This window comes from Ambystoma mexicanum (assembly GCF_040938575.1).
Source record: "Ambystoma mexicanum isolate Mex_15411 chromosome 12 unlocalized genomic scaffold, UKY_AmexF1_1 Mex_chr12_unloc.1, whole genome shotgun sequence".
In the NCBI taxonomy this organism is placed as follows: Eukaryota; Metazoa; Chordata; class Amphibia; order Caudata; family Ambystomatidae; genus Ambystoma; species Ambystoma mexicanum.
In genome coordinates this window covers 14,166,783-14,190,792 of record NW_027182322.1, presented here as the reverse complement: position 1 = coordinate 14,190,792, position 24,010 = coordinate 14,166,783, and the positions used below count along the sequence as shown (strand labels likewise).

General features: G+C 35.9%; 17 non-coding genes across 17 annotated transcripts; all 17 read right to left on the bottom strand.

Annotated features, from left to right (window-relative positions):
- Window positions 1-89: 89 nt before the first annotated feature.
- On the bottom strand, window positions 90-179 carry TRNAT-UGU (transfer RNA threonine (anticodon UGU)). The gene is given in 2 exon segments: window positions 90-125; window positions 143-179. It is a non-coding gene; the product is annotated as a tRNA-Thr (tRNA).
- Window positions 180-2,387: 2,208 nt separating this feature from the next.
- On the bottom strand, window positions 2,388-2,477 carry TRNAT-UGU (transfer RNA threonine (anticodon UGU)). Its single transcript is given in 2 exon segments — window positions 2,388-2,423; window positions 2,441-2,477. It is a non-coding gene; the product is annotated as a tRNA-Thr (tRNA).
- Window positions 2,478-4,685: 2,208 nt separating this feature from the next.
- TRNAT-UGU (transfer RNA threonine (anticodon UGU)) lies at window positions 4,686-4,775 on the bottom strand. Its single transcript is given in 2 exon segments — window positions 4,686-4,721; window positions 4,739-4,775. It is a non-coding gene; the product is annotated as a tRNA-Thr (tRNA).
- Window positions 4,776-6,217: 1,442 nt separating this feature from the next.
- TRNAR-UCU (transfer RNA arginine (anticodon UCU)) lies at window positions 6,218-6,307 on the bottom strand. The gene is given in 2 exon segments: window positions 6,218-6,253; window positions 6,271-6,307. It is a non-coding gene; the product is annotated as a tRNA-Arg (tRNA).
- Window positions 6,308-6,982: 675 nt separating this feature from the next.
- Window positions 6,983-7,072, bottom strand: TRNAR-UCU (transfer RNA arginine (anticodon UCU)). The gene is given in 2 exon segments: window positions 6,983-7,018; window positions 7,036-7,072. It is a non-coding gene; the product is annotated as a tRNA-Arg (tRNA).
- Window positions 7,073-8,515: 1,443 nt separating this feature from the next.
- TRNAT-UGU (transfer RNA threonine (anticodon UGU)) lies at window positions 8,516-8,605 on the bottom strand. The gene is given in 2 exon segments: window positions 8,516-8,551; window positions 8,569-8,605. It is a non-coding gene; the product is annotated as a tRNA-Thr (tRNA).
- A 1,442-nt stretch (window positions 8,606-10,047) lies between these two features.
- TRNAR-UCU (transfer RNA arginine (anticodon UCU)) lies at window positions 10,048-10,137 on the bottom strand. The gene is given in 2 exon segments: window positions 10,048-10,083; window positions 10,101-10,137. It is a non-coding gene; the product is annotated as a tRNA-Arg (tRNA).
- A 676-nt stretch (window positions 10,138-10,813) lies between these two features.
- TRNAR-UCU (transfer RNA arginine (anticodon UCU)) lies at window positions 10,814-10,903 on the bottom strand. The gene is given in 2 exon segments: window positions 10,814-10,849; window positions 10,867-10,903. It is a non-coding gene; the product is annotated as a tRNA-Arg (tRNA).
- A 677-nt stretch (window positions 10,904-11,580) lies between these two features.
- TRNAR-UCU (transfer RNA arginine (anticodon UCU)) lies at window positions 11,581-11,670 on the bottom strand. The gene is given in 2 exon segments: window positions 11,581-11,616; window positions 11,634-11,670. It is a non-coding gene; the product is annotated as a tRNA-Arg (tRNA).
- Window positions 11,671-12,346: 676 nt separating this feature from the next.
- Window positions 12,347-12,436, bottom strand: TRNAR-UCU (transfer RNA arginine (anticodon UCU)). The gene is given in 2 exon segments: window positions 12,347-12,382; window positions 12,400-12,436. It is a non-coding gene; the product is annotated as a tRNA-Arg (tRNA).
- A 677-nt stretch (window positions 12,437-13,113) lies between these two features.
- Window positions 13,114-13,203, bottom strand: TRNAR-UCU (transfer RNA arginine (anticodon UCU)). Its single transcript is given in 2 exon segments — window positions 13,114-13,149; window positions 13,167-13,203. It is a non-coding gene; the product is annotated as a tRNA-Arg (tRNA).
- A 676-nt stretch (window positions 13,204-13,879) lies between these two features.
- TRNAR-UCU (transfer RNA arginine (anticodon UCU)) lies at window positions 13,880-13,969 on the bottom strand. The gene is given in 2 exon segments: window positions 13,880-13,915; window positions 13,933-13,969. It is a non-coding gene; the product is annotated as a tRNA-Arg (tRNA).
- Window positions 13,970-16,179: 2,210 nt separating this feature from the next.
- Window positions 16,180-16,269, bottom strand: TRNAR-UCU (transfer RNA arginine (anticodon UCU)). The gene is given in 2 exon segments: window positions 16,180-16,215; window positions 16,233-16,269. It is a non-coding gene; the product is annotated as a tRNA-Arg (tRNA).
- A 675-nt stretch (window positions 16,270-16,944) lies between these two features.
- Window positions 16,945-17,034, bottom strand: TRNAR-UCU (transfer RNA arginine (anticodon UCU)). Its single transcript is given in 2 exon segments — window positions 16,945-16,980; window positions 16,998-17,034. It is a non-coding gene; the product is annotated as a tRNA-Arg (tRNA).
- Window positions 17,035-19,245: 2,211 nt separating this feature from the next.
- Window positions 19,246-19,335, bottom strand: TRNAI-UAU (transfer RNA isoleucine (anticodon UAU)). Its single transcript is given in 2 exon segments — window positions 19,246-19,281; window positions 19,299-19,335. It is a non-coding gene; the product is annotated as a tRNA-Ile (tRNA).
- Window positions 19,336-20,012: 677 nt separating this feature from the next.
- TRNAR-UCU (transfer RNA arginine (anticodon UCU)) lies at window positions 20,013-20,102 on the bottom strand. The gene is given in 2 exon segments: window positions 20,013-20,048; window positions 20,066-20,102. It is a non-coding gene; the product is annotated as a tRNA-Arg (tRNA).
- Window positions 20,103-22,124: 2,022 nt separating this feature from the next.
- TRNAR-UCU (transfer RNA arginine (anticodon UCU)) lies at window positions 22,125-22,214 on the bottom strand. Its single transcript is given in 2 exon segments — window positions 22,125-22,160; window positions 22,178-22,214. It is a non-coding gene; the product is annotated as a tRNA-Arg (tRNA).
- Window positions 22,215-24,010: the final 1,796 nt, after the last annotated feature.

The window sequence follows — 24,010 nt, the reverse complement described above, 5'->3', positions numbered from 1 at the left end:
GGGTCAAATACTAAGATTAAAGCATCGGCCAAAAATAAACATTCCTCACATGCATAATGTTCCTTCTTTGAATTAGAAAGTAAAAAATGCGACTCTGGTGGGATTCGAACCCACAACCTTTGAAGGACTTTGCCAATGTACTTACAAGTCCAACGCGCTATCCATTGCGCCACAGAGCCAGATGAAAATCCACTTGCGTACAGTAAGGGATGATCGAAGTTTTGTCAATCCAGTGTTTACTTCACATCACATTATCAAGCCTTCTGGGATACATGAAAGAATGATTGTTTTCTGAAACATAAAATGTCTGTGGCAAGAATCACACTTCTGTGTGAAACCTTGAACTGCACCTTTGTTCGCTTGGGGAGAAATTCAGAGAATACGGTATTACAGTATTTTCTTGCCAAGTGAATAGGTTTGGACAACAATTCCATACCTTAATAAAAAAGAACTGGATAAAAAGTACAGACATACAATTGGTTAACAATACAAAAACACAAAGAGAATATACCATAAATAGCTTTGAAAGAAGATTTTACTTTATATGTCGCTAGAAACAAATGTCTGAGTGTAGGGTGTCGTGTTTTTGGTCTATCTCATTTACAGCTATTATAACGACAATGTTTCTGAAGGAAGGCTACATTAGGAAAGTGCCAAGTTTCTGGCAGTAATGTTGTATTGCTTATGAGCAATATGTTCCTGTTACAATGGAAGGCAGACTGCTTTTGATTCAGTTGCATGCTGTATTAGATACATAGGTTCAACTTGGGTCAAATACTAAGATTAAAGCATCGGCCAAAAATAAACATTCCTCACATGCATAATGTTCCTTGTTTGAATAAGAAAGTAAAAAATGCGACTCTGGTGGGATTCAAACCGACAACCTTTGAATGACTTTGCCAAATCACTTAGAAGTCCAACGCGCTATCCATTGCGCCACAGAGCCAAATGAAACTCAACTTGCGTGCATTAAGGGATGATCGAAGTTTTGTCAATCCAGTGTTTATTTCACATCATATTATCAAGCCTTCTGCGATACAAGAAAGAATAATTGTTTTCTGAAACATAAAATGTCTGTAGAAGAATCACACTTCTGGGTGAAACCTTGAACTACACCTTTGTTCCTTTAGGGATAAATTCGGAGAATAGGGTATTACTGTATTTTCTTGCAAACTGAATATGTTTGGACAACAATTCCATACCTTAATAAAAAAGAACTGGATAAAAAGTGCAGACATACAATTGGTTAACAATACAAAAACACAAAGAGAATATACCATAAATAGCTTTGAAAGAAGATTTTACTTTATATGTCGCTAGAAACAAATGTCTGAGTGTAGGGTGTCGTGTTTTGGTCTATCTCATTTACAGCTATTATAAAGACAATGTTTCTGAAGGAAGGCTACATTAGGAAAGTGCCAAGTTTCTGGCAGTAATGTTGTATTGCTTATGAGCAATATGTTCCTGTTGCAATGGAAGGCAGACTGCTTTTGATTCAGTTGCATGCTGTATTAGATACATAGGTTCAACTTGGGTCAAATACTAAGATTAAAGCATCGGCCAAAAATAAACATTCCTCACATGCATAATGTTCCTTGTTTGAATAAGAAAGTAAAAAATGCGACTCTGGTGGGATTCAAACCGACAACCTTTGAATGACTTTGCCAAATCACTTAGAAGTCCAACGCGCTATCCATTGCGCCACAGAGCCAAATGAAACTCAACTTGCGTGCATTAAGGGATGATCGAAGTTTTGTCAATCCAGTGTTTATTTCACATCATATTATCAAGCCTTCTGCGATACAAGAAAGAATAATTGTTTTCTGAAACATAAAATGTCTGTAGAAGAATCACACTTCTGGGTGAAACCTTGAACTACACCTTTGTTCCTTTAGGGATAAATTCGGAGAATAGGGTATTACTGTATTTTCTTGCAAACTGAATACGTTTGAACAACAATTCCATACCTTAATAAAAAAGAACTGGATAAAAAGTGCAGCCATACAATTGGTTAACAATACAAAAACACAAAGAGAATATACCATAAATAGCTTTGAAAGAATATTTTACTTTATATGTCGCTAGAAACAAATGTCTGAGTGTAGGGTGTTGTGTTTTTGGTCTATCTCATTTACAGCTATTATAAAGACAATGTTTCTGAAGGAAGGATACATTAGGAAAGTGCAAAGTTTCTGGCAGTGATGTTATATTGCTTATGAGCAATATGTTCCTGTTGCAATGGAAGGCAGACTGCTTTTGATTCAGTTGCATGCTGTATTAGATACATAGGTTCAACTTGGGTCAAATACTAAGATTAAAGCATCGGCCAAAAATAAACATTCCTCACATGCATAATGTTCCTTCTTTGAATTAGAAAGTAAAAAATGCGACTCTGGTGGGATTCGAACCCACAACCTTTGAAGGACTTTGCCAATGTACTTACAAGTCCAACGCGCTATCCATTGCGCCAAAGAGCCAGATGAAAATCCACTTGCGTACAGTAAGGGATGATCGAAGTTTTGTCAATCCAGTGTTTACTTCACATCACATTATCAAGCCTTCTGGGATACATGAAAGAATGATTGTTTTCTGAAACATAAAATGTCTGTAGCAAGAATCACACTTCTGTGTGAAACCTTGAACTGCACCTTTGTTCGCTTGGGGAGAAATTCAGAGAATACGGTATTACAGTATTTTCTTGCCAAGTGAATAGGTTTGGACAACAATTCCATACCTTAATAAAAAAGAACTGGATAAAAAGTGCAGACATACAATTGGTTAACAATACAAAAACACAAAGAGAATATACCATAAATAGCTTTGAAAGAAGATTTTACTTTATATGTCGCTAGAAACAAATGTCTGAGTGTAGGGTGTCGTGTTTTTGGTCTATCTCATTTACAGCTATTATAACGACAATGTTTCTGAAGGAAGGCTACATTAGGAAAGTGCCAAGTTTCTGGCAGTAATGTTGTATTGCTTATGAGCAATATGTTCCTGTTGCAATGGAAGGCAGACTGCTTTTGATTCAGTTGCATGCTGTATTAGATACATAGGTTCAACTTGGGTCAAATACTAAGATTAAAGCATCGGCCAAAAATAAACATTCCTCACATGCATAATGTTCCTTGTTTGAATAAGAAAGTAAAAAATGCGACTCTGGTGGGATTCAAACCGACAACCTTTGAATGACTTTGCCAAATCACTTAGAAGTCCAACGCGCTATCCATTGCGCCACAGAGCCAAATGAAACTCAACTTGCGTGCATTAAGGGATGATCGAAGTTTTGTCAATCCAGTGTTTATTTCACATCATATTATCAAGCCTTCTGCGATACAAGAAAGAATAATTGTTTTCTGAAACATAAAATGTCTGTAGAAGAATCACACTTCTGGGTGAAACCTTGAACTACACCTTTGTTCCTTTAGGGATAAATTCGGAGAATAGGGTATTACTGTATTTTCTTGCAAACTGAATATGTTTGGACAACAATTCCATACCTCAATAAAAAAGAACTGGATAAAAAGTGCAGACATACAATTGGTTAACAATACAAAAACACAAAGAGAATATACCATAAATAGCTTTGAAAGAAGATTTTACTTTATATGTCGCTAGAAACAAATGTCTGAGTGTAGGGTGTCGTGTTTTGGTCTATCTCATTTACAGCTATTATAAAGACAATGTTTCTGAAGGAAGGCTACATTAGGAAAGTGCCAAGTTTCTGGCAGTAATGTTGTATTGCTTATGAGCAATATGTTCCTGTTGCAATGGAAGGCAGACTGCTTTTGATTCAGTTGCATGCTGTATTAGATACATAGGTTCAACTTGGGTCAAATACTAAGATTAAAGCATCGGCCAAAAATAAACATTCCTCACATGCATAATGTTCCTTGTTTGAATAAGAAAGTAAAAAATGCGACTCTGGTGGGATTCAAACCGACAACCTTTGAATGACTTTGCCAAATCACTTAGAAGTCCAACGCGCTATCCATTGCGCCACAGAGCCAAATGAAACTCAACTTGCGTGCATTAAGGGATGATCGAAGTTTTGTCAATCCAGTGTTTATTTCACATCATATTATCAAGCCTTCTGCGATACAAGAAAGAATAATTGTTTTCTGAAACATAAAATGTCTGTAGAAGAATCACACTTCTGGGTGAAACCTTGAACTACACCTTTGTTCCTTTAGGGATAAATTCGGAGAATAGGGTATTACTGTATTTTCTTGCAAACTGAATACGTTTGAACAACAATTCCATACCTTAATAAAAAAGAACTGGATAAAAAGTGCAGCCATACAATTGGTTAACAATACAAAAACACAAAGAGAATATACCATAAATAGCTTTGAAAGAATATTTTACTTTATATGTCGCTAGAAACAAATGTCTGAGTGTAGGGTGTTGTGTTTTTGGTCTATCTCATTTACAGCTATTATAAAGACAATGTTTCTGAAGGAAGGATACATTAGGAAAGTGCAAAGTTTCTGGCAGTGATGTTATATTGCTTATGAGCAATATGTTCCTGTTGCAATGGAAGGCAGACTGCTTTTGATTCAGTTGCATGCTGTATTAGATACATAGGTTCAACTTGGGTCAAATACTAAGATTAAAGCATCGGCCAAAAATAAACATTCCTCACATGCATAATGTTCCTTCTTTGAATTAGAAAGTAAAAAATGCGACTCTGGTGGGATTCGAACCCACAACCTTTGAAGGACTTTGCCAATGTACTTACAAGTCCAACGCGCTATCCATTGCGCCAAAGAGCCAGATGAAAATCCACTTGCGTACAGTAAGGGATGATCGAAGTTTTGTCAATCCAGTGTTTACTTCACATCACATTATCAAGCCTTCTGGGATACATGAAAGAATGATTGTTTTCTGAAACATAAAATGTCTGTAGCAAGAATCACACTTCTGTGTGAAACCTTGAACTGCACCTTTGTTCGCTTGGGGAGAAATTCAGAGAATACGGTATTACAGTATTTTCTTGCCAAGTGAATAGGTTTGGACAACAATTCCATACCTTAATAAAAAAGAACTGGATAAAAAGTGCAGACATACAATTGGTTAACAATACAAAAACACAAAGAGAATATACCATAAATAGCTTTGAAAGAAGATTTTACTTTATATGTCGCTAGAAACAAATGTCTGAGTGTAGGGTGTCGTGTTTTTGGTCTATCTCATTTACAGCTATTATAACGACAATGTTTCTGAAGGAAGGCTACATTAGGAAAGTGCCAAGTTTCTGGCAGTAATGTTGTATTGCTTATGAGCAATATGTTCCTGTTGCAATGGAAGGCAGACTGCTTTTGATTCAGTTGCATGCTGTATTAGATACATAGGTTCAACTTGGGTCAAATACTAAGATTAAAGCATCGGCCAAAAATAAACATTCCTCACATGCATAATGTTCCTTGTTTGAATAAGAAAGTAAAAAATGCGACTCTGGTGGGATTCAAACCGACAACCTTTGAATGACTTTGCCAAATCACTTAGAAGTCCAACGCGCTATCCATTGCGCCACAGAGCCAAATGAAACTCAACTTGCGTGCATTAAGGGATGATCGAAGTTTTGTCAATCCAGTGTTTATTTCACATCATATTATCAAGCCTTCTGCGATACAAGAAAGAATAATTGTTTTCTGAAACATAAAATGTCTGTAGAAGAATCACACTTCTGGGTGAAACCTTGAACTACACCTTTGTTCCTTTAGGGATAAATTCGGAGAATAGGGTATTACTGTATTTTCTTGCAAACTGAATATGTTTGGACAACAATTCCATACCTTAATAAAAAAGAACTGGATAAAAAGTGCAGACATACAATTGGTTAACAATACAAAAACACAAAAAGAATATACCATAAATAGCTTTGAAAGAAGATTTTACTTTATATGTCGCTAGAAACAAATGTCTGAGTGTAGGGTGTCGTGTTTTGGTCTATCTCATTTACAGCTATTATAAAGACAATGTTTCTGAAGGAAGGATACATTAGAAAAGTGCCAAGTTTCTGGTAGTGATGTTGTATTGCTTATGAGCAATATGTTCCTGTTGCAATGGAAGGCAGACTGCTTTTGATTCAGTTGCATGCTGTATTAGATACATAGGTTCAACTTGGGTCAAATACTAAGATTAAAGCATCGGCCAAAAATAAACATTCCTCACATGCATAATGTTCCTTGCTTGAATAAGAAAGTAAAAAATTCGACTCTGGTGGGATTCGAACCCATAACCTTTGAATGACTTTGCCAATTCACTTAGAAGTCCAACGCGCTATCCATTGCGCCACAGAGCCAGATGAAAATCAACTTGCGTACATTAAGGGATGATCGAAGTTTTGTCAATCCAGTTTTACTTCACATCATATTATCAAGCCTTCTGGGATACAAGAAAGAATAATTGTTTTCTGAAACATAAAATGTCTGTAGAAGAATCACACTTCTGGGTGAAACCTTGAACTACACCTTTGTTCCTTTAGGGATAAATTCGGAGAATAGGGTATTACTGTATTTTCTTGCAAACTGAATACGTTTGGACAACAATTCCATACCTTAATAAAAAATAACTGGATAAAAAGTGCAGCCATACAATTGGTTAACAATACAAAAACACAAAGAGAATATACCATAAATAGCTTTGAAAGAATATTTTACTTTATATGTCGGTAGAAACAAATGTCTGAGTGTAGGGTGTCGTGTTTTTGGTCTATCTCCTTTACAGCTATTATAAAGACAATGTTTCTGAAGGAAGGATACATTAGAAAAGTGCCAAGTTTCTGGCAGTGATGTTGTATTGCTTATGAGCAATATGTTCCTGTTGCAATGGAAGGCAGACTGCTTTTGATTCAGTTGCATGCTGTATTAGATACATATGTTCAACTTGGGTCAAATACTAAGATTAAAGCATCGGCCAAAAATTAACATTCCTCACATGCATAATGTTCCTTGTTTGAATTAGAAAGTAAAAAATGCGACTCTGGTGGGATTCGAACCCACAACCTTTGAAGGACTTTGCCAATGTACTTAGAAGTCCAACGCGCTATCCATTGCGCCACAGAGCCAGATGAAAATCCACTTGCGTACAGTAAGGGATGATCGAAGTTTTGTCAATCCAGTGTTTACTTCACATCACATTATCAAGCCTTCTGGGATACATGAAAGAATGATTGTTTTCTGAAACATAAAATGTCTGTAGCAAGAATCACACTTCTGTGTGAAACCTTGAACTGCACCTTTGTTCGCTTGGGGAGAAATTCAGAGAATACGGTATTACAGTATTTTCTTGCCAAGTGAATAGGTTTGGACAACAATTCCATACCTTAATAAAAAAGAACTGGATAAAAAGTGCAGACATACAATTGGTTAACAATACAAAAACACAAAGAGAATATACCATAAATAGCTTTGAAAGAAGATTTTACTTTATATGTCGCTAGAAACAAATGTCTGAGTGTAGGGTGTCGTGTTTTTGGTCTATCTCATTTACAGCTATTATAAAGACAATGTTTCTGAAGGAAGGCTACATTAGGAAAGTGCCAAGTTTCTGGCAGTAATGTTGTATTGCTTATGAGCAATATGTTCCTGTTGCAATGGAAGGCAGACTGCTTTTGATTCAGTTGCATGCTGTATTAGATACATAGGTTCAACTTGGGTCAAATACTAAGATTAAAGCATCGGCCAAAAATAAACATTCCTCACATGCATAATGTTCCTTGTTTGAATAAGAAAGTAAAAAATGCGACTCTGGTGGGATTCAAACCGACAACCTTTGAATGACTTTGCCAAATCACTTAGAAGTCCAACGCGCTATCCATTGCGCCACAGAGCCAAATGAAACTCAACTTGCGTGCATTAAGGGATGATCGAAGTTTTGTCAATCCAGTGTTTATTTCACATCATATTATCAAGCCTTCTGCGATACAAGAAAGAATAATTGTTTTCTGAAACATAAAATGTCTGTAGAAGAATCACACTTCTGGGTGAAACCTTGAACTACACCTTTGTTCCTTTAGGGATAAATTCGGAGAATAGGGTATTACTGTATTTTCTTGCAAACTGAATACGTTTGAACAACAATTCCATACCTTAATAAAAAAGAACTGGATAAAAAGTGCAGCCATACAATTGGTTAACAATACAAAAACACAAAGAGAATATACCATAAATAGCTTTGAAAGAATATTTTACTTTATATGTCGCTAGAAACAAATGTCTGAGTGTAGGGTGTTGTGTTTTTGGTCTATCTCATTTACAGCTATTATAAAGACAATGTTTCTGAAGGAAGGATACATTAGGAAAGTGCAAAGTTTCTGGCAGTGATGTTATATTGCTTATGAGCAATATGTTCCTGTTGCAATGGAAGGCAGACTGCTTTTGATTCAGTTGCATGCTGTATTAGATACATAGGTTCAACTTGGGTCAAATACTAAGATTAAAGCATCGGCCAAAAATAAACATTCCTCACATGCATAATGTTCCTTCTTTGAATTAGAAAGTAAAAAATGCGACTCTGGTGGGATTCGAACCCACAACCTTTGAAGGACTTTGCCAATGTACTTACAAGTCCAACGCGCTATCCATTGCGCCACAGAGCCAGATGAAAATCCACTTGCGTACAGTAAGGGATGATCGAAGTTTTGTCAATCCAGTGTTTACTTCACATCACATTATCAAGCCTTCTGGGATACATGAAAGAATGATTGTTTTCTGAAACATAAAATGTCTGTGGCAAGAATCACACTTCTGTGTGAAACCTTGAACTGCACCTTTGTTCGCTTGGGGAGAAATTCAGAGAATACGGTATTACAGTATTTTCTTGCCAAGTGAATAGGTTTGGACAACAATTCCATACCTTAATAAAAAAGAACTGGATAAAAAGTGCAGACATACAATTGGTTAACAATACAAAAACACAAAGAGAATATACCATAAATAGCTTTGAAAGAAGATTTTACTTTATATGTCGCTAGAAACAAATGTCTGAGTGTAGGGTGTCGTGTTTTTGGTCTATCTCATTTACAGCTATTATAACGACAATGTTTCTGAAGGAAGGCTACATTAGGAAAGTGCCAAGTTTCTGGCAGTAATGTTGTATTGCTTATGAGCAATATGTTCCTGTTGCAATGGAAGGCAGACTGCTTTTGATTCAGTTGCATGCTGTATTAGATACATAGGTTCAACTTGGGTCAAATACTAAGATTAAAGCATCGGCCAAAAATAAACATTCCTCACATGCATAATGTTCCTTGTTTGAATAAGAAAGTAAAAAATGCGACTCTGGTGGGATTCAAACCGACAACCTTTGAATGACTTTGCCAAATCACTTAGAAGTCCAACGCGCTATCCATTGCGCCACAGAGCCAAATGAAACTCAACTTGCGTGCATTAAGGGATGATCGAAGTTTTGTCAATCCAGTGTTTATTTCACATCATATTATCAAGCCTTCTGCGATACAAGAAAGAATAATTGTTTTCTGAAACATAAAATGTCTGTAGAAGAATCACACTTCTGGGTGAAACCTTGAACTACACCTTTGTTCCTTTAGGGATAAATTCGGAGAATAGGGTATTACTGTATTTTCTTGCAAACTGAATATGTTTGGACAACAATTCCATACCTTAATAAAAAAGAACTGGATAAAAAGTGCAGACATACAATTGGTTAACAATACAAAAACACAAAGAGAATATACCATAAATAGCTTTGAAAGAAGATTTTACTTTATATGTCGCTAGAAACAAATGTCTGAGTGTAGGGTGTCGTGTTTTGGTCTATCTCATTTACAGCTATTATAAAGACAATGTTTCTGAAGGAAGGATACATTAGAAAAGTGCCAAGTTTCTGGTAGTGATGTTGTATTGCTTATGAGCAATATGTTCCTGTTGCAATGGAAGGCAGACTGCTTTTGATTCAGTTGCATGCTGTATTAGATACATAGGTTCAACTTGGGTCAAATACTAAGATTAAAGCATCGGCCAAAAATAAACATTCCTCACATGCATAATGTTCCTTGTTTGAATAAGAAAGTAAAAAATTTGACTCTGGTGGGATTCGAGCCCACAACCTTTGAATGACTTTGCCAATTCACTTAGAAGTCCAACGCGCTATCCATTGCGCCACAGAGCCAGATGAAAATCAACTTGCGTACATTAAGGGATGATCGAAGTTTTGTCAATCCAGTGTTTACTTCACATCATATTATCAAGCCTTCTGGGATACAAGAAAGAATAATTGTTTTCTGAAACATAAAATGTCTGTAGAAGAATCACACTTCTGGGTGAAACCTTGAACTACACCTTTGTTCCTTTAGGGATAAATTCGGAGAATAGGGTATTACTGTATTTTCTTGCAAACTGAATACGTTTGAACAACAATTCCATACCTTAATAAAAAAGAACTGGATAAAAAGTGCAGCCATACAATTGGTTAACAATACAAAAACACAAAGAGAATATACCATAAATAGCTTTGAAAGAATATTTTACTTTATATGTCGCTAGAAACAAATGTCTGAGTGTAGGGTGTTGTGTTTTTGGTCTATCTCATTTACAGCTATTATAAAGACAATGTTTCTGAAGGAAGGATACATTAGGAAAGTGCAAAGTTTCTGGCAGTGATGTTATATTGCTTATGAGCAATATGTTCCTGTTGCAATGGAAGGCAGACTGCTTTTGATTCAGTTGCATGCTGTATTAGATACATAGGTTCAACTTGGGTCAAATACTAAGATTAAAGCATCGGCCAAAAATAAACATTCCTCACATGCATAATGTTCCTTCTTTGAATTAGAAAGTAAAAAATGCGACTCTGGTGGGATTCGAACCCACAACCTTTGAAGGACTTTGCCAATGTACTTAGAAGTCCAACGCGCTATCCATTGCGCCACAGAGCCAGATGAAAATCCACTTGCGTACAGTAAGGGATGATCGAAGTTTTGTCAATCCAGTGTTTACTTCACATCACATTATCAAGCCTTCTGGGATACATGAAAGAATGATTGTTTTCTGAAACATAAAATGTCTGTAGCAAGAATCACACTTCTGTGTGAAACCTTGAACTGCACCTTTGTTCGCTTCGGGAGAAATTCAGAGAATAGGGTATTACAGTATTTTCTTGCGAAGTGAATAGGTTTGGACAACAATTCCATACCTTAATAAAAAAGAACTGGATAAAAAGTGCAGACATACAATTGGTTAACAATACAAAAACACAAAGAGAATATACCATAAATAGCTTTGAAAGAAGATTTTACTTTATATGTCGCTAGAAACAAATGTCTGAGTGTAGGGTGTCGTGTTTTTGGTCTATCTCATTTACAGCTTTTATAAAGACAATGTTTCTGAAGGAAGGCTACATTAGGAAAGTGCCAAGTTTCTGGCAGTAATGTTGTATTGCTTATGAGCAATATGTTCCTGTTGCAATGGAAGGCAGACTGCTTTTGATTCAGTTGCATGCTGTATTAGATACATAGGTTCAACTTGGGTCAAATACTAAGATTAAAGCATCGGCCAAAAATAAACATTCCTCACATGCATAATGTTCCTTGTTTGAATAAGAAAGTAAAAAATTCGACTCTGGTGGGATTCGAACCCACAACCTTTGAATGACTTTGCCAATTCACATAGAAGTCCAACGCGCTATCCATTGTGCCACAGAGCCAGATGAAAATCAACTTGCGTACATTAAGGGATGATCGAAGTTTTGTCAATCCAGTGTTTATTTCACATCATATTATCAAGCCTTCTGGGATACAAGAAAGAATAATTGTTTTCTGAAACATAAAATGTCTGTAGAAGAATCACACTTCTGGGTGAAACCTTGAACTACACCTTTGTTCCTTTAGGGATAAATTCGGAGAATAGGGTATTACTGTATTTTCTTGCAAACTGAATACGTTTGGACAACAATTCCATACCTTAATAAAAAAGAACTGGATAAAAAGTGCAGCCATACAATTGGTTAACAATACAAAAACACAAAGAGAATATACCATAAATAGCTTTGAAAGAATATTTTACTTTATATGTCGCTAGAAACAAATGTCTGAGTGTAGGGTGTTGTGTTTTTGGTCTATCTCATTTACAGCTATTATAAAGACAATGTTTCTGAAGGAAGGATACATTAGGAAAGTGCAAAGTTTCTGGCAGTGATGTTGTATTGCTTATGAGCAATATGTTCCTGTTGCAATGGAAGGCAGACTGCTTTTGATTCAGTTGCATGCTGTATTAGATACATAGGTTCAACTTGGGTCAAATACTAAGATTAAAGCATCGGCCAAAAATAAACATTCCTCACATGCATAATGTTCCTTGTTTGAATAAGAAAGTAAAAAATACGACTCTGGTGGGATTCGAACCCACAACCTTTGAATGACTTTGCCAATTCACTTAGAAGTCCAACGCGCTATCCATTGTGCCACAGAGCCAGATGCAAATATACTTGCGTACAGTAAGGGATGATCGAAGTTTTGTCAATCCAGTGTTTACTTCACATCACATTATCAAGCCTTCTGGGATACATGAAAGAATGATTGTTTTCTGAAACATAAAATGTCTGTAGCAAGAATCACACTTCTGTGTGAAACCTTGAACTGCACCTTTGTTCGCTTGGGGAGAAATTCAGAGAATAGGGTATTACAGTATTTTCTTGCGAAGTGAATAGGTTTGGACAACAATTCCATACCTTAATAAAAAAGAACTGGATAAAAAGTGCATACATACAATTGGTTAACAATACAAAAACACAAAGAGAATATACCATAAATAGCTTTGAAAGAAGATTTTACTTTATATGTCGCTAGAAACAAATGTCTGAGTGTAGGGTGTCGTGTTTTTGGTCTATCTCATTTACAGCTTTTATAAAGACAATGTTTCTGAAGGAAGGCTACATTAGGAAAGTGCCAAGTTTCTGGCAGTAATGTTGTATTGCTTATGAGCAATATGTTCCTGTTGCAATGGAAGGCAGACTGCTTTTGATTCAGTTGCATGCTGTATTAGATACATAGGTTCAACTTGGGTCAAATACTAAGATTAAAGCATCGGCCAAAAATAAACATTCCTCACATGCATAATGTTCCTTGTTTGAATAAGAAAGTAAAAAATTCGACTCTGGTGGGATTCGAACCCACAACCTTTGAATGATTTTGCCAATTCACATAGAAGTCCAACGCGCTATCCATTGTGCCACAGAGCCAGATGAAAATCAACTTGCGTACATTAAGGGATGATCGAAATTTTGTCAATCCAGTGGTTACTTCACATCATATTATCAAGCCTTCTGGGATACAAGAAAGAATAATTGTTTTCTGAAACATAAAATGTCTGTAGAAGAATCACACTTCTGGGTGAAACCTTGAACTACACCTTTGTTCCTTTAGGGATAAATTCGGAGAATAGGGTATTACTGTATTTTCTTGCAAACTGAATACGTTTGGACAACAATTCCATACCTTAATAAAAAAGAACTGGATAAAAAGTGCAGCCATACAATTGGTTAACAATACAAAAACACAAAGAGAATATACCATAAATAGCTTTGAAAGAATATTTTACTTTATATGTCGCTAGAAACAAATGTCTGAGTGTAGGGTGTTGTGTTTTTGGTCTATCTCATTTACAGCTATTATAAAGACAATGTTTCTGAAGGAAGGATACATTAGGAAAGTGCAAAGTTTCTGGCAGTGATGTTGTATTGCTTATGAGCAATATGTTCCTGTTGCAATGGAAGGCAGACTGCTTTTGATTCAGTTGCATGCTGTATTAGATACATAGGTTCAACTTGGGTCAAATACTAAGATTAAAGCATCGGCCAAAAATAAACATTCCTCACATGCATAATGTTCCTTGTTTGAATAAGAAAGTAAAAAATACGACTCTGGTGGGATTCGAACCCACAACCTTTGAATGACTTTGCCAATTCACTTAGAAGTCCAACGCGCTATCCATTGTGCCACAGAGCCAGATGCAAATCCACTTGCGTACAGTAAGGGATGATCGAAGTTTTGTCAATCCAGTGTTTACTTCACATCACATTATCAAGCCTTCTGGGATACATGAAAGAATGATTGTTTTCTGAAACATAAAATGTCTGTAGCAAGAATCACACTTCTGTGTGAAACCTTGAACTGCACCTTTGTTCGCTTGGGGAGAAATTCAGAGAATAGGGTATTACAGTATTTTCTTGCCAAGTGAATAGGTTTGGACAACAATTCCATACCTTAATAAAAAAGAACTGGATAAAAAGTGCAGACATACAATTGGTTAACAATACAAAACACAAAGAGAATATACCATAAATAGCTTTGAAAGAAGATTTTACTTTATATGTCGCTAGAAACAAATGTCTGAGTGTAGGGTGTCGTGCTTTTGGTCTATCTCATTTACAGCTGTTATAAAGACCATGTTTCTGAAGGAAGGATACATTAGGAAATTGCCAAGTTTCTGGCAGTAATGTTGTATTGCTTATGAGCAATATGTTCCTGTTGCAATGGAAGGCGGACTGCTTTTGATTCAATTGCATGCTGTATTAGATACATAGGTTCAACTTGGGTCAAATACTAAGATTAAAGCATCGGCCAAAAATAAACATTCCTCACATGCATAATGTTGCTTGTTTGAATAAGAAAGTAAAAAATGCTACTCTGGTGGGATTCGAACCCACAACTTTTGAATGACTTTGCAAATTCACTTAGAAGTCCAATGCACTATCCATTGCGCCACAGAGCAAGATGAAAATCAACTTGCGTACAGTAAGGGATGATCGAAGTTTTGTCAATCCAGTGTTTACTTCACATCATATTATCAAGCCTTCTGGGATACAAGAAAGAATGATTGACTTCTGAAACATAAAATGTCTGTAGCAAGAATCACACTTCTGTGTGAAACCTTGAACTGCACCTTTGTTCGCTTGGGGAGAAATTCAGAGAATAGGGTATTACAGTATTTTCTTGCCAAGTGAATAGGTTTGGACAACAATTCCATACCTTAATAAAAAAGAACTGGATAAAAAGTGCAGACATACAATTGGTTAACAATACAAAAACACAAAGAGAATATACCATAAATAGCTTTGAAAGAAGATTTTACTTTATATGTCGCTAGAAACAAATGTCTGAGTGTAGGGTGTCGTGTTTTTGGTCTATCTCATTTACAGCTATTATAAAGACAATGTTTCTGAAGGAAGGATACATTAGGAAAGTGCCAAGTTTCTGGCAGTAATGTTGTATTGCTTATGAGCAATATGTTCCTGTTGCAATGGAAGGCAGACTGCTTTTGATTCAGTTGCATGCTGTATTAGATACATAGGTTCAACTTGGGTCAAATACTAAGATTAAAGCATCGGCCAAAAATAAACATTCCTCACATGCATAATGTTCCTTGTTCGAATAAGAAAGTAAAAAATGCGACTCTGGTGGGATTCAAACCCACAACCTTCGAATGACTTTGCCAAATCACTTAGAAGTCCAACGCGCTATCCATTGCGCCACAGAGCCAGATGATAATCTACTTGCCTACAGTAAGGGATGATCGAAGTTTTGTCAATCCAGTGTTTACTTCACATCATATTATCAAGCCTTCTGGGATACATGAAAGAATAATTGTTTTCTGAAACATTAAATGTCTGTAGCAAGAATCACAGTTCGGGGTGAAACCTTGAACTGCACCTTTGTTCGCTTGGGGAGAAATTCAGAGAATAGGGTATTACAGTATTTTCTTTCCAAGTGAATTGGTTTGGACAACAATTTCATACCTTAATAAAAAAGAACTGGATAAAAAGTGCAGACATACAATTGGTTAACAATACAAAAACACAAAGAGAATATACCATAAATAGCTTTGAAAGAAGATTTTACTTTATATGTCGCTAGAAACAAATGTCTGAGTGTAGGGTGTCGTGTTTTTGGTCTATCTCATTTACAGCTATTATAAAGACAATGTTTCTGAAGGAAGGATACATTAGAAAAGTGCCAAGTTTCTGGTAGTGATGTTGTATTGCTTATGAGCAATATGTTCCTGTTGCAATGGAAGGCAGACTGCTTTTGATTCAGTTGCATGCTGTATTAGATACATAGGTTCAACTTGGGTCAAATACTAAGATTAAAGCATCGGCCAAAAATAAACATTCCTCACATGCATAATGTTCCTTGTTTGAATAAGAAAGTAAAAAATTCGACTCTGGTGGGATTCGAACCCATAACCTTTGAATGACTTTGCCAATTCACTTAGAAGTCCAACGCGCTATCCATTGCGCCACAGAGCCAGATGAAAATCAACTTGCGTACATTAAGGGATGAACAAAGTTTTGTCAATCCAGTTTTACTTCACATCATATTATCAAGCCTTCTGGGATACAAGAAAGAATAATTGTTTTCTGAAACATAAAATGTCTGTAGAAGAATCACACTTCTGGGTGAAACCTTGAACTACACCTTTGTTCCTTTAGGGATAAATTCGGAGAATAGGGTATTACTGTATTTTCTTGCAAACTGAATACGTTTGGACAACAATTCCATACCTTAATAAAAAAGAACTGGATAAAAAGTGCAGCCATACAATTGGTTAACAATACAAAAACACAAAGAGAATATACCATAAATAGCTTTGAAAGAATATTTTACTTTATATGTCGGTAGAAACAAATGTCTGAGTGTAGGGTGTCGTGTTTTTGGTCTATCTCCTTTACAGCTATTATAAAGACAATGTTTCTGAAGGAAGGATACATTAGAAAAGTGCCAAGTTTCTGGCAGTGATGTTGTATTGCTTATGAGCAATATGTTCCTGTTGCAATGGAAGGCAGACTGCTTTTGATTCAGTTGCATGCTGTATTAGATACATATGTTCAACTTGGGTCAAATACTAAGATTAAAGCATCGGCCAAAAATAAACATTCCTCACATGCATAATGTTCCTTGTTTGAATTAGAAAGTAAAAAATGCGACTCTGGTGGGATTCGAACCCACAACCTTTGAAGGACTTTGCCAATGTACTTAGAAGTCCAACGCGCTATCCATTGCGCCACAGAGCCAGATAAAAATCCACTTGCGTACAGTAAGGGATGATCGAAGTTTTGTCAATCCAGTGTTTACTTCACATCACATTATCAAGCCTTCTGGGATACATGAAAGAATGATTGTTTTCTGAAACATAAAATGTCTGTAGCAAGAATCAAACTTCTGTGTGAAACTTTGAACTGCACCTTTGTTCGCTTGGGGAGAAATTCAGAGAATACGGTATTACAGTATTTTCTTGCCAAGTGAATAGGTTTGGACAACAATTCCATACCTTAATAAAAAAGAACTGGATAAAAAGTGCAGACATACAATTGGTTAACAATACAAAAACACAAAGAGAATATACCATAAATAGCTTTGAAAGAAGATTTTACTTTATATGTCGCTAGAAACAAATGTCTGAGTGTAGGGTGTCGTGTTTTTGGTCTATCTCATTTACAGCTATTATAAAGACAATGTTTCTGAAGGAAGGCTACATTAGGAAAGTGCCAAGTTTCTGGCAGTAATGTTGTATTGCTTATGAGCAATATGTTCCTGTTGCAATGGAAGGCAGACTGCTTTTGATTCAGTTGCATGCTGTATTAGATACATAGGTTCAACTTGGGTCAAATACTAAGATTAAAGCATCGGCCAAAAATAAACATTCCTCACATGCATAATGTTGCTTGTTTGAATAAGAAAGTAAAAAATGCTACTCTGGTGGGATTCAAACCCACAACCTTTGAATGACTTTGCAAATTCACTTAGAAGTCCAATGCACTATCCATTGCGCCACAGAGCCAGATGAAAATCAACTTGCGTACAGTAAGGGATGATCGAAGTTTTGTCAATCCAGTGTTTACTTCACATCATATTATCAAGCCTTCTGGGATACAAGAAAGAATGATTGACTTCTGAAACATAAAATGTCTGTAGCAAGAATCACACTTCTGTGTGAAACCTTGAACTGCATCTTTGTTCGCTTGGGGCGAAATTCAGAGAATACAGGATTACAGTATTTTCTTGCCAAGTGAATAGGTTTGGACAACAATTCCATACCTTAATAAAAAAGAACTGGATAAAAAGTGCAGACATACAATTGGTTAACAATACAAAAACACAAAGAGAATATACCATTAATAGTTTTGAAAGAAGATTTTACTTTATATGTCGCTAGAAACAAATGTCTGAGTGTAGGGTGTCGTGTTTTTGGTCTATCTCATTTACAGCTATTATAAAGACAATGTTTCTGAAGGAAGGATACATTAGAAAAGTGCCAAGTTTCTGGTACTGATGTTGTATTGCTTATGAGCAATATGTTCCTGTTGCAATTGAAGGCAGACTGCTTTTGATACAGTTGCATGCTGTATTAGATACATAGGTTCAACTTGGGTCAAATACTAAGATTAAAGCATCGGCCAAAAATCAACATTCCTCACATGCATAATGTTCCTTGTTTGAATAAGAAAGTAAAAAATTCGACTCTGGTGGGATTCGAACCCACAACCTTTGAATGACTTTGCCAATTCACTTAGAAGTCCACCGCGCTATCCATTGCGCCACAGAGGCAGATGAAAATCAACTTGCGTACATTAAGGGATGATCGAAGTTTTGTCAATCCAGTGTTTACTTCACATCATATTATCAAGCCTTCTGGGATACATGAAAGAATGATTGTTTTCTGAAACATTAAATGTCTGTAGCAAGAATCACAGTTCGGGGTGAAACCTTGAACTGCACCTTTGTTCGCTTGGGGAGAAATTCAGAGAATAGGGTATTACAGTATTTTCTTTCCAAGTGAATTGGTTTGGACAACAATTTCATACCTTAATAAAAAAGAACTGGATAAAAAGTGCAGACACACAATTGGTTAACAATACAAAAACACAAAGAGAATATACCATAAATAGCTTTGAAAGAAGATTTTACTTTATATGTCGCTAGAAACAAATGTCTGAGTGTAGGGTGTCGTGTTTTTGGTCTATCTCCTTTACAGCTATTATAAAGACAATGTTTCTGAAGGAAGGATACATTAGAAAAGTGCCAAGTTTCTGGCAGTGATGTTGTATTGCTTATGAGCAATATGTTCCTGTTGCAATGGAAGGCAGACTGCTTTCAATTCAGTTGCATGCTGTATTAGAGACATAGGTTCAACTTGGGTCAAATACTAAGATTAAAGCATCGGCCAAAAATAAACATTCCTCACATGCATAATGTTCCTTGTTTGAATTAGAAAGTAAAAAATGCGACTCTGGTGGGATTCAAACCCACAACCTTTGAAGGACTTTGCCAATGTACTTATAAGTCCAACGCCCTATCCATTGCGCCACAGAGCCAGATGAAAATCCACTTGCGTACAGTAAGGGATGATCGAAGTTTTGTCAATCCACTGTTTACTTCACATCACATTATCAAGCCTTCTGGGATACATGAAAGAATGATTGTTTTCTGAAACATAAAATGTCTGTAGCAAGAATCACACTTCTGTGTGAAACCTTGAACTGCACCTTTGTTCGCTTGGGGAGAAATTCAGAGAATAGGGTATTACAGTATTTTCTTGCCAAGTGAATAGGTTTGGACAACAATTCCATACCTTAATAAAAAAGAACTGGATAAAAAGTGCAGACATACAATTGGTTAACAATACAAAAACACAAAGAGAATATACCATAAATAGCTTTGAAAGAAGATTTTACTTTATATGTCGCTAGAAACAAATGTCTGAGTGTAGGGTGTCGTGTTTTTGGTCTATCTCATTTACAGCTATTATAAAGACAATGTTTCTGAAGGAAGGATACATTAGGAAAGTGCAAAGTTTCTGGCAGTGATGTTGTATTGCTTATGAGCAATATGTTTCTGTTGCAATGGAAGGCAGACTGCTTTTGATTCAGTTGCATGCTGTATTAGATACATAGGTTCAACTTGGGTCAAATACTAAGATTAAAGCATCGGCCAAAAATAAACATTCCTCACATGCATAATGTTCCTTGTTTGAATAAGAAAGTAAAAAATACGACTCTGGTGGGATTCGAACCCACAACCTTTGAATGACTTTGCCAATTCACTTAGAAGTCCAACGCGCTATCCATTGTGCCACAGAGCCAGATGCAAAACCACTTGCGTACAGTAAGGGATGATCGAAGTTTTGTCAATCCAGTGTTTACTTCACATCACATTATCAAGCCTTCTGGGATACATGAAAGAATGATTGTTTTCTGAAACATAAAATGTCTGTAGCAAGAATCACACTTCTGTGTGAAACCTTGAACTGCACCTTTGTTCACTTGGGGAAAAATTCAGAGAATAGGGTATTACAGTATTTTCTTGCCAAGTGAATAGGTTTGGACAACAATCCCATACCTTAATAAAAAAGAACTGGATAAAAAGTGCAGACATACAATTGGTTAACAATACAAAAACACAAAGAGAATATACCATAAATAGCTTTGAAAGAAGATTTTACTTTATATGTCGCTAGAAACAAATGTCTGAGTGTAGGGTGTCGTGTTTTTGGTCTATCTCATTTACAGCTGTTATAAAGACCATGTTTCTGAAGGAAGGATACATTAGAAAAGTGCCAAGTTTCTGGTAGTGATGTTGTATTGCTTATGAGCAATATGTTCCTGTTGCAATGGAAGGCAGACTGCTTTTGATTCAGTTGCATGCTGTATTAGATACATAGGTTCAACTTGGGTCAAATACTAAGATTAAAGCATAGGCCAAAAATAAACATTCCTCACATGCATAATGTTCCTTGTTTGAATAAGAAAGTAAAAAATTCGACCCCACAACCTTTGAATGACTTTGCCAATTCACTTAGAAGTCCATCGCGCTATCCATTGCGCCACAGAGCCAGATACAAAATCAACTTGCGTACATTAAGGGATGATCGAAGTTTTGTCAATCCAGTGTTTACTTCACATCATATTATCAAGCCTTCTGGGATACAAGAAAGAATAATTGTTTTCTGAAACATAAAATGTCTCTAGAAGAATCACACTTCTGGGTGAAACCTTGAACTACACCTTTGTTCCTTTAGGGATAAATTCAGAGAATAGGGTATTACTGTATTTTCTTGCAAACTGAATACGTTTGGACAACAATTCCATACCTTAATAAAAAAGAACTGGATAAAAAGTGCAGCCATACAATTGGTTAACAATACAAAAACACAAAGAGAATATACCATAAATAGCTTTGAAAGAATATTTTACTTTATATGTCGCTAGAAACAAATGTCTGAGTGTAGGGTGTTGTGTTTTTGGTCTATCTCATTTACAGCTATTATAAAGACAATGTTTCTGAAGGAAGGATACATTAGGAAAGTGCAAAGTTTCTGGCAGTGATGTTGTATTGCTTATGAGCAATATGTTTCTGTTGCAATGGAAGGCAGACTGCTTTTGATTCAGTTGCATGCTGTATTAGATACATAGGTTCAACTTGGGTCAAATACTAAGATTAAAGCATCGGCCAAAAATAAACATTCCTCACATGCATAATGTTCCTTGTTTGAATAAGAAAGTAAAAAATACGACTCTGGTGGGATTCGAATAATTGTTTTCTGAAACATAAAATGTCTCTAGAGGAATCACACTTCTGGGTGAAACCTTGAACTACACCTTTGTTCCTTCAGTGATAAATTCGGAGAATAGGGTATTACTTTATTTTCTTGCAAACTGAATACGTTTGGACAACAATTCCATACCTTAATAAAAAAGAACTGGATAAAAAGTGCAGCCATACAATTGGTTAACAATACAAAAACACAAAGAGAATATACCATAAATAGCTTTGAAAGAATATTTTACTTTATATGTCGCTAGAAACAAATGTCTGAGTGTAGGGTGTTGTGTTTTTGGTCTATCTCATTTACAGCTATTATAAAGACAATGTTTCTGAAGGAAGGATACATTAGGAAAGTGCAAAGTTTCTGGCAGTGATGTTGTATTGCTTATGAGCAATATGTTTCTGTTGCAATGGAAGGCAGACTGCTTTTGATTCAGTTGCATGCTGTATTAGATACATAGGTTCAACTTGGGTCAAATACTAAGATTAAAGCATCGGCCAAAAATAAACATTCCTCACATGCATAATGTTCCTTGTTTGAATAAGAAAGTAAAAAATACGACTCTGGTGGGATTCGAACCCACAACCTTTGAATGACTTTGCCAATTCACTTAGAAGTCCAACGCGCTATCCATTGTGCCACAGAGCCAGATGCAAAACCACTTGCGTACAGTAAGGGATGATCGAAGTTTTGTCAATCCAGTGTTTACTTCACATCACATTATCAAGCCTTCTGGGATACATGAAAGAATGATTGTTTTCTGAAACATAAAATGTCTGTAGCAAGAATCACACTTCTGTGTGAAACCTTGAACTGCACCTTTGTTCACTTGGGGAGAAATTCAGAGAATAGGGTATTACAGTATTTTCTTGCCAAGTGAATAGGTTTGGACAACAATCCCATACCTTAATAAAAAAGAACTGGATAAAAAGTGCAGACATACAATTGGTTAACAATACAAAAACACAAAGAGAATATACCATAAATAGCTTTGAAAGAAGATTTTACTTTATATGTCGCTAGAAACAAATGTCTGAGTGTAGGGTGTCGTGTTTTTGGTCTATCTCATTTACAGCTGTTATAAAGACCATGTTTCTGAAGGAAGGATACATTAGAAAAGTGCCAAGTTTCTGGTAGTGATGTTGTATTGCTTATGAGCAATATGTTCCTGTTGCAATGGAAGGCAGACTGCTTTTGATTCAGTTGCATGCTGTATTAGATACATAGGTTCAACTTGGGTCAAATACTAAGATTAAAGCATAGGCCAAAAATAAACATTCCTCACATGCATAATGTTCCTTGTTTGAATAAGAAAGTAAAAAATTCGACCCCACAACCTTTGAATGACTTTGCCAATTCACTTAGAAGTCCATCGCGCTATCCATTGCGCCACAGAGCCAGATAAAAAATCAACTTGCGTACATTAAGGGATGATCGAAGTTTTGTCAATCCAGTGTTTACTTCACATCATATTATCAAGCCTTCTGGGATACAAGAAAGAATAATTGTTTTCTGAAACATAAAATGTCTGTAGAAGAATCACACTTCTGGGTGAAACCTTGAACTACACCTTTGTTCCTTTAGGGATAAATTCAGAGAATAGGGTATTACTGTATTTTCTTGCAAACTGAATACGTTTGGACAACAATTCCATACCTTAATAAAAAAGAACTGGATAAAAAGTGCAGCCATACAATTGGTTAACAATACAAAAACACAAAGAGAATATACCATAAATAGCTTTGAAAGAATATTTTACTTTATATGTCGCTAGAAACAAATGTCTGAGTGTAGGGTGTTGTGTTTTTGGTCTATCTCATTTACAGCTATTATAAAGACAATGTTTCTGAAGGAAGGATACATTAGGAAAGTGCAAAGTTTCTGGCAGTGATGTTGTATTGCTTATGAGCAATATGTTTCTGTTGCATGCTGTATTAGATACATAGGTTCAACTTGGGTCAAATACTAAGATTAAAGCATCGGCCAAAAATAAACATTCCTCACATGCATAATGTTCCTTGTTTGAATAAGAAAGTAAAAAATACGACTCTGGTGGGATTCGAATAATTGTTTTCTGAAACATAAAATGTCTCTAGAGGAATCACACTTCTGGGTGAAACCTTGAACTACACCTTTGTTCCTTCAGTGATAAATTCGGAGAATAGGGTATTACTGTATTTTCTTGCAAACTGAATACGTTTGGACAACAATTCCATACCTTAATAAAAAAGAACTGGATAAAAAGTGCAGCCATACAATTGGTTAACAATACAAAAACACAAAGAGAATATACCATAAATAGCTTTGAAAGAATATTTTACTTTATATGTCGCTAGAAACAAATGTCTGAGTGTAGGGTGTTGTGTTTTTGGTCTATCTCATTTACAGCTATTATAAAGACAATGTTTCTGAAGGAAGGATACATTAGGAAAGTGCAAAGTTTC